General features: G+C 39.3%; 1 long non-coding RNA gene across 1 annotated transcript in view; it reads right to left on the reverse strand.

Annotated features, from left to right (window-relative positions):
* Positions 1-7,267, reverse strand: part of LOC122469187 — a 70,958-nt gene extending 63,691 nt beyond the window's left edge. The window contains exon 1 of the long non-coding RNA XR_006293406.1: positions 7,142-7,267. This is a non-coding gene — a long non-coding RNA (uncharacterized LOC122469187). The remainder of the gene's footprint in view (positions 1-7,141) is intronic.
* Between the last annotated feature and the right edge of the window lie 6,628 nt (positions 7,268-13,895).

Genomic DNA, 13,895 nt, shown 5'->3' on the forward strand with positions numbered 1-13,895 from the left:
GGACAGCAACATGCAGAAGGTTGAAACTAGACCACTTTTTCACACCATTCACAAAAATAAACTCAAAATGGATAAAGGACCTAAATGTGAGACAGGAAACCATCAAAACCTTAGAGAAGAAAGCAGGAAAAGACCTCTCTGACCTCAGCCGTAGCAATCTCTTACTCGACACATCCCCAAAGGCAAGGGAATTAAAAGCAAAAGTGAATTACTGGGACCTTATGAAGATAAAAAGCTTCTGCACAGCAAAGGAAACAACCAACAAAACTAAAAGGCAACCAACGGAATGGGAAAAGATATTCGCAAATGACATATCAGACAAAGGGCTAGTATCCAAAATCTATAAAGAGCTCACCAAACTCCACACCCGAAAAACAAATAACCCAGTGAAGAAATGGGCAGAAAACATGAATAGACACTTCTCTAAAGAAGACATCAGGATGGCCAACAGGCACATGAAAAGATGTTCAGCATCGCTCCTTATCAGGGAAATACAAATCAAAACCACACTCAGGTATCACCTCACGCCAGTCAGAGTGGCCAAAATGAACAAATCAGGAGACTATAGATGCTGGAGAGGATGTGAAGAAACGGGAACCCTCTTGCACTGTTGGTGGGAATGCAAATTGGTGCAGCCGCTATGGAAAGCAGTGTGGAGGTTCCTCAGAAAATTAAAAATAGACCTACCCTATGACCCAGCAATAGCACTGCTAGGAATTTATCCAAGGGATACAGGAGCACTGATGCATAGGGCCACTTGTACCCCAATGTTCATAGCAGCACTCTCAACAATAGCCAAATTATGGAAAGAGCCTAAATGTCCATCAACTGATGAATGGATAAAGAAATTGTGGTTTATATACACAATGGAATATTACGTGGCAATGAGAAAAAATGAAATATGGCCTTTTGTAGCAACGTGGATGGAACTGGAGAGTGTGATGCTAAGTGAAATAAGCCATACAGAGAAAGACAGATACCATATGGTTTCACTCTTATGTGGGTCCTGAGAAACTTAACAGGAACCCATGGGGGAGGGGAAGGAAAAAAAAAAAAGAGGTTAGAATGGGAGAGAGCCAAAGCGTAAGAGACTGTTAAAAACTGAGAACAAACTGAGGGTTGATGGGGGGTGGGAGGGAGGAGAGGGTGGGTGATGGGTATTGAGGAGGGCACCTTTTGGGATGAGCACTGGGTGTTGTATGGAAACCAATTTGTCAATAAATTTCATAAATAAATAAATAAATAAATAAATAAATAAATAAATAAATAAAAAATAAAAAATTCAAAAAAACAAAAAGATAGATAAAGGGGATCAAGAGTACACTTACCTTGGGGCACCTGGGTGGCTCCTCAGCCAGCTGAGCATCTGACTTTGGCTCAGGTCTTGATCTCATGGTTCAGCCCACATCAGGCTCTCTGCTGTCAGCACAGAGCCTGCTTCGGATCCTCTGTACCCCCTCTCTTTCTGCCCCTCCCCCACTGGTTCTCTTTCTCACTCTCTTTGTGTCTCTCTTTCTCAAAATAAATACACTTTTTTTAAAAGTACGCATACTTAAAAAGTACTGAGTGATTTATAGAATTATTGAATTATATGTATACCCAAAATGAATGTAATACTGTATGTTAATTATACTTCATAAAAAAAGGAGAAAAAAAAAACCTCTGAAGGCAGGAGAAAATGTATATCAAACTGTAACTCTAGTTGAATAGAAAGTTGTTTCCCATGGAGTTTCAGGTTAACAATTTTGATAGTGCCATACACTGGAATTGAACAATTACATAAATGGATTAGAAAGAGCCAGATTTTGCACTGTTGGAGTCGGAGTTCAGAGATAAAAAAAGTTAGGAGGCCAGAATGTTCCATGTGGTAATGGATTAGATTTTGACCTATCAGTATGAGCACATATTTAGCTTAACATAGATACATATGGTTACATATAAAGATATTTATAAGTTTGTGTATGTACAAGAGTTAGTATACACAAGTATATTTCCTCATTTTGTCAGCTGACAGAGCTGAGAACCCCAATGACACCCCAATACCAAGGAGCACTCTTAGAACCCAGAATTTAGTTTCTTTTTTTTAAGTTTATTTATCTTGAGAGAGAGAGAGAGAGAGAGAGAGAGCAAGTGCAATGAGCACAAATGGGGGAGGGGCAGAGAGAAAGGGAAAGAGAGAATCCCAAGCAGGTTCCTGATGGGCTTAATCTCATGAACTGTAAGATCATGACCTGAACTGAAATCAGGAGTCAGATGCTCAACAAACTGGACCACCCAGGAGCCCCCAGATCTTAGTTTCTAATATCATTCTCCAATAAGAGGAACCAAGGAATCTCCAAGGAATTTCTCCTTGGAGAAATGGCTGATTCTAGGACTAGGTCAGGAAATACACAAGATGGTCCTGGAGCATCTTATAGTTCCAGAAACTAAGGAAATATTAAAACACACACACACACACACACACACACACACACACACACACACACAATGAGAGGGGGATGTCAAAGGGATATAGAGCCAACACGAAGAGCTCCCAATAGCCAAACCTGGAACAAATTGAGGAGCAATAAAATAAATAATGTGGTATTGGACTATAACTCAAAGTTATAAACATAAACATCTATGGGTCTATAAATAAATGGTTGAATATATAAATAAATGAGGGCACGGAGACCCATCTCCCTTGCAGAAGAACTCCAAATAATTTATGTAGGTACTCTACTCTCAAGGAGGTGAAGCATATCTCTCCACTTTTTTCAGTGTGGGCTGTGCATAGTGACTTCCTTACAAAGAGCACAGTATGGAAAGAGCATAATTTTACAGTGGAAAAACAGGACACACTACTTCAGCCAAGTGATCAAGGTCAACATCAATAGTAATAGGCCATATTGATAAAATGGACCCTTGATACAATGTGATGAAAATGGCTCTTATCTTTGTTGTCTTCCTCCCAAAAACCCTCTCCCAGTCTAATCATGAGAAAAACATCAGATGAATCCCACTTGAGGCACATTCTACAAAATACTTGACCAGTACTCCTCAAACACAAATTAAGTTTAGACAATGTCACAGCCAAGAGAAGCCTGAGGAAACACAACAACTAAATGTAACATGGTATCCTGGGTGAGATCCTAGGATAGAAAAAGAACATTAGGTACATACTAAGGACATTGAGTAAAGTATGAACTTTAGTTAACAAATTGATATCAGTTCTTTAATTATAACAAATGTACTATACTAGTATCTTAATTGCAGGAGAAACTGAGCATGGCGTATGTGGTAACTCTCTGCGCTGTCTTTATAATTTTCATTTAAGTATAAAACTGCTCAAAATATGAAGTATACGTTTTTTTAAATAGGGAAACGTTTTGTTTTACCTAGAAGATCATATCACTGAAGGATATTGCTTCTCAAAAACTCCATAAATTATGTTTCAATGTGGGGGAAAAAGGTGTAATCAGACACAATCAGTATAAAAATAAATTTATCTCCTCGGATGCAATGATGATTTCAGTCACATATACTTCTTTCTCATTTATACATATATTGGAAAATGTTTTTTTTAATCCAGAAGTATATTTTTAAAGCTTATTTATTTATTTTGAGAGAAAGAGAGAGTGTGCGAGCTGGGTAGGGGCAGAGAAAGAAGGAGAGAGAATCCCAAGCAGGCTCCACGCTGTGAGAATGGGGCCCAATGCAGGATTCAATCTCACAATCCATGAGATCAGGACCTGAGCTGAAACCAAGAATCAGATGCTTAACTGACTGAGACACCCAGGTATCCATCCAGAATATATTTAATTTATTGGCTAAATAAACAATAACCATTTCCAGAAAATTGCAAAAGGCAAAAATTATATCTAGCTGTATAATTAGCCCTCCTCAGGATTTCTGCCATTAAAATTTCAGTGCCTGGGTTGAGTATCTTTCCTAGTACATTAGAAGATTTATTTTACAATGAAACCAAACAGAGTTAGGGCATTACCAGTCCTCAGCCCCTCCAACACCCTGGTGAAATGCCTGGTCTGGTTAAAGGATGCAGTGCAAGTTACGGAAAGGGGTATTTGAGTCTCGTGTTGTTCATGGCCCTACAGTATAGTCACTGAAACATTTGGAGTCCTCATCTTTTCCCAACCCTACAAAGCAAGATTGGATGGATAAGCAGGAGTTGGAGCAGAAGGCATGTGCAGTCATCACTGCTTTACTTTACCTCTGCCTGGAGGCAGGTCTGAGAAGATGACTACAAAATAAGAGCTACAACTAACACATTCTGTATACCTATCCTGTTGGAGGCATGGTGCTAGCACTTTACAGTTGGTCAGTCATCAGGAGAACCCTGTGAGCAGTAGAATCTTATCCTTAAGGTTTTGAGGGGCCCCGATAAGTATCACCCCTCTCCACTACTTTCGTTCTCAACAAAAGGAGATACAAGACAAAGGAGTGACAGATGGATATAATATCACTCCTATTACTGATAAAGTCTCTCTTACCACGCTGGTGAGACAGTAAACTGGTAAAACCATTTCGGAATACTAAAGATGGATATATGCATACTTTATGCCCCAGTAATTCCACCTGGGGAAACTACAAATGGAAAGGAAACTACAAATAGAGAATACAAATGGAAAATACCCAATTGCCACGCAACAGTACAACAGATAAATAAATCTTGATATATTCACAATGATGGATTAGTACACAGCAATAAGAATGATTAAAACGTAACTACAGATACAAATACAAATGAGCGTGAATGATCTGATTCCATTTACTGAAGTACAGACGCAGGCAAAATGAATCTACGGTTTTAGAAGTCAGGATAGTTGTTGCCCTTGAGGTGGGTAGGGACTTGTAAACGGAAAATGGGTGCTAGCCCGTGTGTTTGGTTGTGAATTACAGAGCTATGCACCTAAGAAATGTGCATTTTTATCACGTCTGTTATCCTTTAAGAAATGTTTCTTAATTCTCTCTTGATCCTATCTCTCTATCCGACTATCATGTCATTTCTCTCCTCTTTAAAGTGAGTATTTTTGAAAGAATTGCTTTTATTTACTGTCTCCAATGTCTCCATTCTGTCCTGAACTCACTCCAACAGGCTTTTGCTCTAGACTGTACTAGACTCCAGATAATTGCTCTTATGAAAATTAATGAAAACTTGTACATGGTGAAATCCAGTTTTCAATTTGCCTCATTTTACTCATTGGCAACATTCCAAATAGATGATCGCTCTCTCCATACTCACCTGGTCCTATACTCAGTCACACTGTCTAGGTAAATCCATCAAGCCTCATAGCTTCAAATACCATGTATATCCTTATGACCCCAAAATTTATATCTCTAGCCCAAACCCGTCCTTGGCGCTTTGGACTTATACATCCCACTGCTCACTCGACATCTCCATTTGGATGTCTAATAGACGTCTCTAACGATATATCCCAAGCTGAACTCCTGATATCCCTCAAATATATTCCTTCCACATTCTCTTCTTTTTCACTAAGCTTCTCAGATGTATTCCTTCCTTTCAGTTACATAGACCCCAAACCTTGCAATGATCCCAGACTCCTCTCTTTTTCTTAGGCAATACACCTCACCTATCAACCAGAACTGTTGGTTCTGCTTTCAAAATATAGCTAGAATTTGCCCACTCCTCACCACCTTTATTGCTGACAGCCTGGTTCAAGCCACCATAATCTCTCAACTTGTTCTCTCTCAGCAGTCTCCTAAATGATTCCTCCCTGATCCTCACTCCCCTGCTCCTCTTATCTGCTCTTACCGTTCTACAGTTTATTTCCTTCAAAGGGTTATCCTGATAAATAATAATTCAATCATGCCCTTTGTCTGCTGAAAAACCCCCTAATGGTTTCCATCTCACTCAGAATCAAAGGCAGACTCCAAACTGTGACCTTTAAAACTCTGTTTGGTCTGACCTCACATCATCTCTCAAATGTCATCTTGGACAACCTCCCCTCGTGTACTCTGCTTCAACCACAATGGACTTTTTGTGGTTCCCTGTACACTCCAGGTATCTCCTAAGTCTGGGAATTTGCTGTTTCCTCTCTCTATAACACTTTCCCCCGATATACACAAGATTTACACCCTCATTCCCTTCAGGTTTTCCTCAAATGTCATCTTTTTATTTTTTTATTATTTATTATTAATTTTTTAATGTTTTATTTATTTTTGAGATAGAGAGAGACAGACAGGGGAGGGTCAGACAGACAGGGGAGGGTCGGAGACACAGAATCCAAAACATGCTCCAGGTTCCGAACTGTCAGCACAGACCCTAACGTGGGGCTCACAAACCACAAGATCACAATCTGAGCCAAAGTCAGACGCTTAACTGACTGACCCACTCAGGTGCTCCTCAAATGTCATCTTTTTAAACGAAGACTTCTATGGCCACTCTATGTAAAATTTCATACATACCTCTCTGTGTTATTTTTTTCTTCTTGGCATTTATCACTCTCATATGTATGTGTTTGCTCATTTTTTGATTGATTGATTGATTGATTGATTGATTGATTATCTTTCTCCCTCACTAAATTGCAAACTCTGTGAAGGCAGGGATTTTTATCCATTGTGCCACCTTGTGTTCCAAGCCCAAGGTACAATTACAATGCATTCAAGGGCGTTTGGGTGGCTCAGTTGGTTGAGCATCCAACTCTTGATTTCAGGTCAGGTCATGATCCCAGGGTGGTGAGATCGAGCCCCGCATCAGGCTCCATGCTGAGCATGGAGCCTGCTTAAGATTCTCTGGCATGCCTGAGTGGCTCAGTCTGTTAAGCATTTGACTCTTGGTTTTGGCTCAGTTTGTGATCTCATGGTCTCAGTTTGTCAGATCGAGCCCCCCCATCAGGCTCCGTGCTGACAGCACAGAGCCTGCTTGAAATTCCCTCTCCCTCTCTCTCTGCCCCTCCCCCATGCATTCTCTCTCTTTCTCTCTTTCAAAATAAATAAATAAACTTAAAAAATGCATTTAGTTCAATATCTATCTCCACTGACATTTCAACTGCACCATAAACTAAATCACTCTTCTGGTATAGCATTCCCTGAGAGATTTTGTTTTCTCTTATAGCAGAGAGTTGTTTATTTTTATGATTCAATCAAATTTACCACTAGTTTCTCCATAACTGTTTTTTACCTCTTTCAGGATCCTGAGGAATTTGTTCCTGGGTAGTGAACATGGGAAGCTGAGCCAAAGTGCAATTCTTCATCTGATCCCACAGCCACACATGTCTGCTTGCTCACGGGAGCTGTCTGCTTGTCCACTGGAAGGCTCCAGAGCTGGTTCCTCAGCATGTCCTATGATTGCAGCCTAACATGTCAAAGCCATGAGACTGCCATCTGTTCAGTTACATAACTTGAGATCTGGAACAATTTTTAATGTAGGATTTGCTGCCCAAATAGAATCACTTTCAGAAAGGAGATTAAGGTTTCTTGGCTGAGAAAAGGAGAAATTACCAAAGCTATCATTTCACTGAGTGTAAATAAAACTTGCTCCAATATGCCTAAATTAAGAAGACAATTTTATTTCATTAATATTTTCCTGCATTAAAAATAAACACAAGGTAGGGGCACCTGGGTGGCTCAGTGGGTTAAGTGTCCAACTTCGGGTCAGGTCATGATCTTAGGGTTCATGGGTTCAAGCCCTTTATCAGGCTGTGCACTGACAGCTCAGAGCCTGGAACCTGCTTCGCATTGTGTCTCCCTCTCCCATTCTCTCTCTCTCTCTGCCTCCCCTCTCTGCCTCTCTGCCTCCCCTCCTCTCTGCCTCATTTGTGCACTCGCTCTCTCTCTTTCTCTCTCAACAATAAATAAATAAAAATTTTAAAAATCATTTAAAAAGAAAAAATAAACACAAGGCTATAGGTCAATTTTCCAAATGAAAAATAAATTTTTCATTAGGAAAATGAAATTATTAATTTAACAGATCTTAATCTTGTTTTGTTCATTAGTCTGCCCTATAATACTCCAAGCAGAATTTGGGGAGGGTGGGAGGAAAATGCTGATCACTGAAGGCTTAATAAGCTTACTGACATTATAGAATGGTCTTTCCTCCCGGGAGAGAAAGACACCCAATCTACCATCAGTGGGTCAGAAGCCCTGATTTGTTTTCTATCGTTACCCCGTATGACCACAGTCACATAAAAAAAAAAAAAAGTCTGCATTTTGTAGACTAGTGTTTCTTTTTTTCTTTTTCCCTTATAGACTACAATTTCTCTCAACTAAATTTACTCACCTAAACAAGGCTTGATTCTGTGCCCTTATTCTGACTCCTTACTTTAATGTCCTGCAAACTTCTGTTAAACAGCACTCATTTTCCCACATGGAACCGACGCTATTGTTTTCTCTGATTACAAAAACAGAGAGTTTTGTAATCTCTGACTGATTTTACTTGGAATAAAATCAGTCCATGAAGAAAAGTATAACAAAGGAAATGAAAATCGCCATAACTTCCATCGTCTGAAAATTACATGGTTAAGATGTTTTGTACATTCTTCTGTATACATTTTGCAAATACACATCTCTGTTTTACAAAAATTAATCCTACCATACACACCAAACAATATTATTTAGCTAACAAGAGGGGAAGAAATTACATTTTTTGTCGTTGTTGTTTGGTTGTATATTAAAGAGAACTAACCATTCAGAGAGGAACCAAGTCAGATAAGGAAGGAAACAAGACAGACAGCAATGGAAGTTAAAACCCAGGCTAACTGATGACTGCCTAGATGGGTGGGGAACTATTTCACTGACTGTCGTCAGTCGGGGAGACCTCTCTGATAAAGCAGATTTGAGTAGCAGCCAGGGAGCTCTGTAAGGATCTAGAGAAACAAGGTGCTGAAGTCAGCATGAGCTCTGTGCACTGGCTGAACAGATAGGTGGAAGCTCCCAGGATCATGGCATAGCATGATCACGGGGAACATGATCTTGCAGAGGCAGGTTTTTCCTTCTTCCAACTTTCTTTGAATCCTTCTGATCGTCTCAAGAAACTGTCTGCTTTGCTGATGCACTTTGAATTCCCCAAGACTGTGTATTTGAATTCTTTTCTTATATTTGAATTTTTTTTTTTCTGAAATTCTTTCTAGTGAGATTTAAGCAAGATTGGTGGGAGTTGCTTTGTACTCTTGGCATTCTCTGGAAGGAGAAAATAAACGCGAACATGGCTGCTCTAAGTACAGGTCTAGACTGATTACTAGCAAGTGAAGTGGTACAAAGCTATAGCCATCTAAGTATAAATATTTTTGCTTATTTGTTAGTGGCTCCTAATTCGGTCCTTACTTTCAAGGGGGAGAAAGCCCCACTTGCACTAAAATTTAAATCATTAAAGAACTGTTGGGGCGCCTGGGTGGCTCAGTCCATGGAGTGTCTGACTTTGGCTCAGGTCATGATCTCAAGCCCGGCGTCGGGCTCTGTGCTGACAGCTCATAGCCTGGAGCCTGCTTCCGATTCTGTGTCTCCCTCTCTCTCTGCCCCTCCCCCGCTCATGCTCTGTCTCTCCTCTGTCAAAAATAAAATTTAAAAAAAAACTGTTAATATATCTTAATGATCAGGGGAGAAATTAATTAGCCACTAATTCAAATTATCAGTAGAATTTTTGAAATAAAACACATAAGTTGATGAAAATTCTTCTCCCCCCGCCCCGCAAAAAAAGCCGTAGGCCGGAAATCAGAAGGTTCTAGTCTCAGCTCTGTCAACTACCCCATTGTCTATAAACCTTGAAGAGCTCACTTAGTTTCTCAGGGCTCAGTTTTTTTTCACCCTGAAATGAGAGGAATAGATCAGATAAATTCCCTTTAGGATAAAAATGCCATGCTTTCTATGACAACAACAACAAATATTACCAAAGTGAAAAATTGGCCCAAAATAAACAACATTTCGGGATAAAAATCTTTCTGAATGACAAGGCAACTAAATCATAGAAAAAAGAACAAAAGATACACTTCCTCAAAAAGAATAATTGTTGGGAATTGCTAAATGACATCTGGACACTAAAAGCTATGGAACGATTCAAACAGGGGGAAAGAAACTATAAGAAGCAAACACAGTTGTGACATAGCCCAGTCCCTCACAACTTATGGGACCATTGAAGAAACAAATTTCCAATATATTAAATGACCTGTCTGTTCCATTCCTATAACACGTACATGGTCTGGATCATTCTGACATGGATCAAAAGTCAGGTTACTCCTCAACTGGTATTGATGCATAGCTGTTAGAAAAGAGTTGTGAAAGCTCTGTTTCTGAGTGGGTAGAGAGGAAACAACAGCCAAGCCATGGAACCTTTCGAAGGTATTTTTAAAGCCACACTTATATCATTTCATAATAATGTGCATGTCACATCTGCTTCTATGTTGTGTGGTCTGAAAACAATTGCCAAATTAAAATATGGTGGCTGTCCCCATTATGTTTGTCCTGGCAAATTTTACTCTTTTCTACTCCTTTAGGTAGAACATGTCATTGACCCAATACTCTGAAGCAGATATATTCAACTGAGAGGGAAAAAAAAAGAAAGCCACAAATAAGGCAAAACAGGGCACAAGGAACTTTGGCCACCTTGTGAGAGACTAGCATAATGCTGGCCAGTCTGTCCAGATGTCTGGGAATGGATTAAATGGTTCTTTGAGGTTCCTTTTAGGATCAGGATGCCATAGAAATCTTCAGTAACTGACACATTTAAAGGGAGAAAAAGTTGTGTCTACTTATCTATTTTTAAATACTATACAACTTTGTACATAGGTGAATGTTTGTATGTTTCACACTGGAATCCTTTTAACTATTTTCAGAGATATCATTTACTACAACTGAGTAATATAATGAATTGACATGGGAGGAGGTGAAATGTCGTAACTTACAGGAAGTAATTTACCTTCCTGGTGGGTTATCAGGACTTGGTGATGACTAGACTTGTTACTCAAATTATTTCCTAGCAACTACTTCAAAGGAAAGGATGTTGAATTTGAAACCATCCAGCATTTGAAAGTCTGTGTGGGTTTCAACTCAAGTTCTCAAGGACTGTATTTTCCAATGGGTCAGAAATTAATGTATATGTAGAATTTCAGGTATTATCTACCCCAGTGGCTACTCTGAGCCTAAGCATGTCACAGCATGATCTACAAGACTATTTGTTTAAGGAAAATCAAGTGGAAGGGGATAGAAAAAAGGAAATCTCTCTGTTGCATAGAAGAGGAAATTTGTGCAGAGGATGTTTCAATAGATCTATCAAGTTTACCAAAAAAAGGGGGGGTGGGGAGAGGAGAATTATAAATGCAGAGTCCAACAGATATCTACAGCTCAAGGGAGCAGATACTAGTGATTTTTGAGCTGGATTCAAAAATTCCAAGAAGCAAAAGTAAAACAAGTTTACCAAGTAGCATCCTTTCCACATCCAAAGCTAAACCTACAAATACATATGAATAATATCATGCAGGTTATGAAGCTCCCACACAAAAACAACACAAATTTTAAATACCGGAATTGTTGGAGCAGTTACAGATGTGTTTGTCTTTGAGTCCCTAATATCTCTGAAACACAAACCTGAGCCATGAAAAGTACAATTAAGCACATATGTTCGTTTTCTTGAACCCTCCCACTTCTAGAATCAGCCAATTTTAAACTCTGAAGTGAGTTAAGAGACTGGATACCATTTAGACACTAAAAACATCCTTCTACACTGTAGTGTAGCATTAAACAATATGCAATATTTTTAAAAAATGTAAAAATAAAACCAAAAAGCAAACAGGATTATGGAATTCCCTGACATTGCATTAAAGTATTCAGCAGCAGCATCCACGTGAACACTGGAACAGCTTAAATGTGTGCACTATATTTAATTTTCCTATTTTCCGAAGAAGAAAGAAGTGCATTTTTTACAGTAAATAAGTTGGCATTGCACATACTAAGCAAACAGGATGCCTGAACCATACACATAAAAGAGTGCAGAAATGACAAGGCAAGCAAATTATACATACAGTGCTTAGGCTTTCAGAAAGAACAGAATGCTCAGGAAGTACTAAATTATGTACTATGAAAAAATGATGAGCTAGGGTGTAGTTGATGAAGGTGAGGCTAGAAGCTTTTTTTCACTTAAAATACTTCAGGCTCCTTCGTGTGCACAATGCATCAATCCTTAATGGACAACAAGCCACGAATATGAACGGAGTAAAAGCCCTCTCTAAATGGAAATTAGAAACCAGAATCTTTGTTAGAGGAGGTTTGCCTCCACCCACTCTGCAGAGGTGGCTGGCACACACTCAGCTAGATGCAAGATAACATGATAGAGAAATGTGAAGAGGGTCCTCAGTGGTCTGTGCTGCCCTCACTCTGCCCAGGTCCTCCCATCGCTCTTCAGTAACGGGACTGACTTGAGCAGGTGGTTAACCGAAAGCAGTCTGGTTTGGTAGCCCCTGTTCTCCAAGGTTATGTGATTGGACATGCTTATATACTCCTGGGGTGGGATGGTGTAAGTGACTAATCCTGCTGAGTCATGCTAAACTTGTTGGGCATGTAGCTTTAGTGCCTTAATTAAAGTGCCCTCAGGAGCATTTGGAAACAATGACCCATCCCCCTCTTTGCTTGATGTGTGTCAACGACACAGGACAGAGCCCACACAGGATATGATTAATATGAGTCAGTCTTGGGAAGACTCTTCTTTTTTTTTTTCCAGTTACAATAAGAGAAACCTGACCACTTCTTATAGATTTGACAGTGCAAAAGGCATTTTCCTAATTTTTCTGTCCATGCAAAAGATCATACTGGGAAGAACAAAGGGCAGGGTTATTTGTGGACATATTCCCTCGTTCCAACTCTGAGGTGTAGGAAAGTAGCAGAAATTTCTGTCTTTAATAAGATTCTTCTGATGCCAGAGTATAATAGAGTTCCAATCATTAAAAAGATTGGGGCACCTGGGTGGCTCAGTCAGTTGAGCCTCCAACTTCAGCTCAGGTCATGATCTCGCAATTCACGAGTTCAAGCCCCAGTTCACGTTTTCAAGCCCCACATCGGGCTGTCTGCTGAGAGCTTAAAGTCTGGAGCCTGCTTCTGATTCTGTGTCTCCCTCTCTCTCTGCCCCTCCCCTGCTTGTGCTCTGTCCCTCTCTGTCTCTTAAAAAATAAAATAAAACGTTAAAAAAATTAAAAAAAAAAGACCTTACACTTGTACAGACTTTTACAGCTTGCTAAACACTTTCACATAAATAATTTCATTTGTGCCTCATAGCTTCCATGCAATGTTAGGACTGTTTTCTTTATAAAAATTGATTTTTTAAAAACTTTGAATTCACCGTAATATTATACAAGTGATGTTCATGACACAAGTGATTTTCGTTGTCCCCTATAAGGGTATAGAGGAAGTTTTGTAATAGAGGCCATCCTCTGGTCCCCACAAATACATACTCTACCCTACCCCCCAAATATGGAAGAATGATGCTTAAGAGAAAGTGGTTGTTCACACCTTAATTTTTCTAAAATGGGAAGCAAGCACGATAATACGGAGAAAGGAGAAGCTAACTCCTTCCTCTTATTTTCTTTGGGTCTGTGATGCAAAGCAATGATGAAAAATGTTTATCTCCAGACAATCACCACAAGAAAAAACATGATTAAAAGTATCAGAGACAAGAGTTAAGGAAAGCTATTTTTTTAAAGACAGTGTTTAACAAATGATATGCACATACGTGTAAGTTGGTGAATTAAGTGAAGTAGAATGGTATTTCTTAATTAATATTTTTCCTTTGTTTCAGCATTTTTTAAAGGTTTCTCTGTATCTACCTTAATAACCAAAGTTCCCTTCAGGTTTTGGGCAATTTGCCCCCTTTTTCATTCATTCAGTGATATATCATTTGCATGGTGTAAATGCCACTGTCCCTTTTGGAGATCATCACAAAAGTTATGTGTGTG

The sequence above is a fragment of the Prionailurus bengalensis genome, chromosome B3 (genome assembly GCF_016509475.1).
Source record: "Prionailurus bengalensis isolate Pbe53 chromosome B3, Fcat_Pben_1.1_paternal_pri, whole genome shotgun sequence".
In the NCBI taxonomy this organism is placed as follows: Eukaryota; Metazoa; Chordata; class Mammalia; order Carnivora; family Felidae; genus Prionailurus; species Prionailurus bengalensis.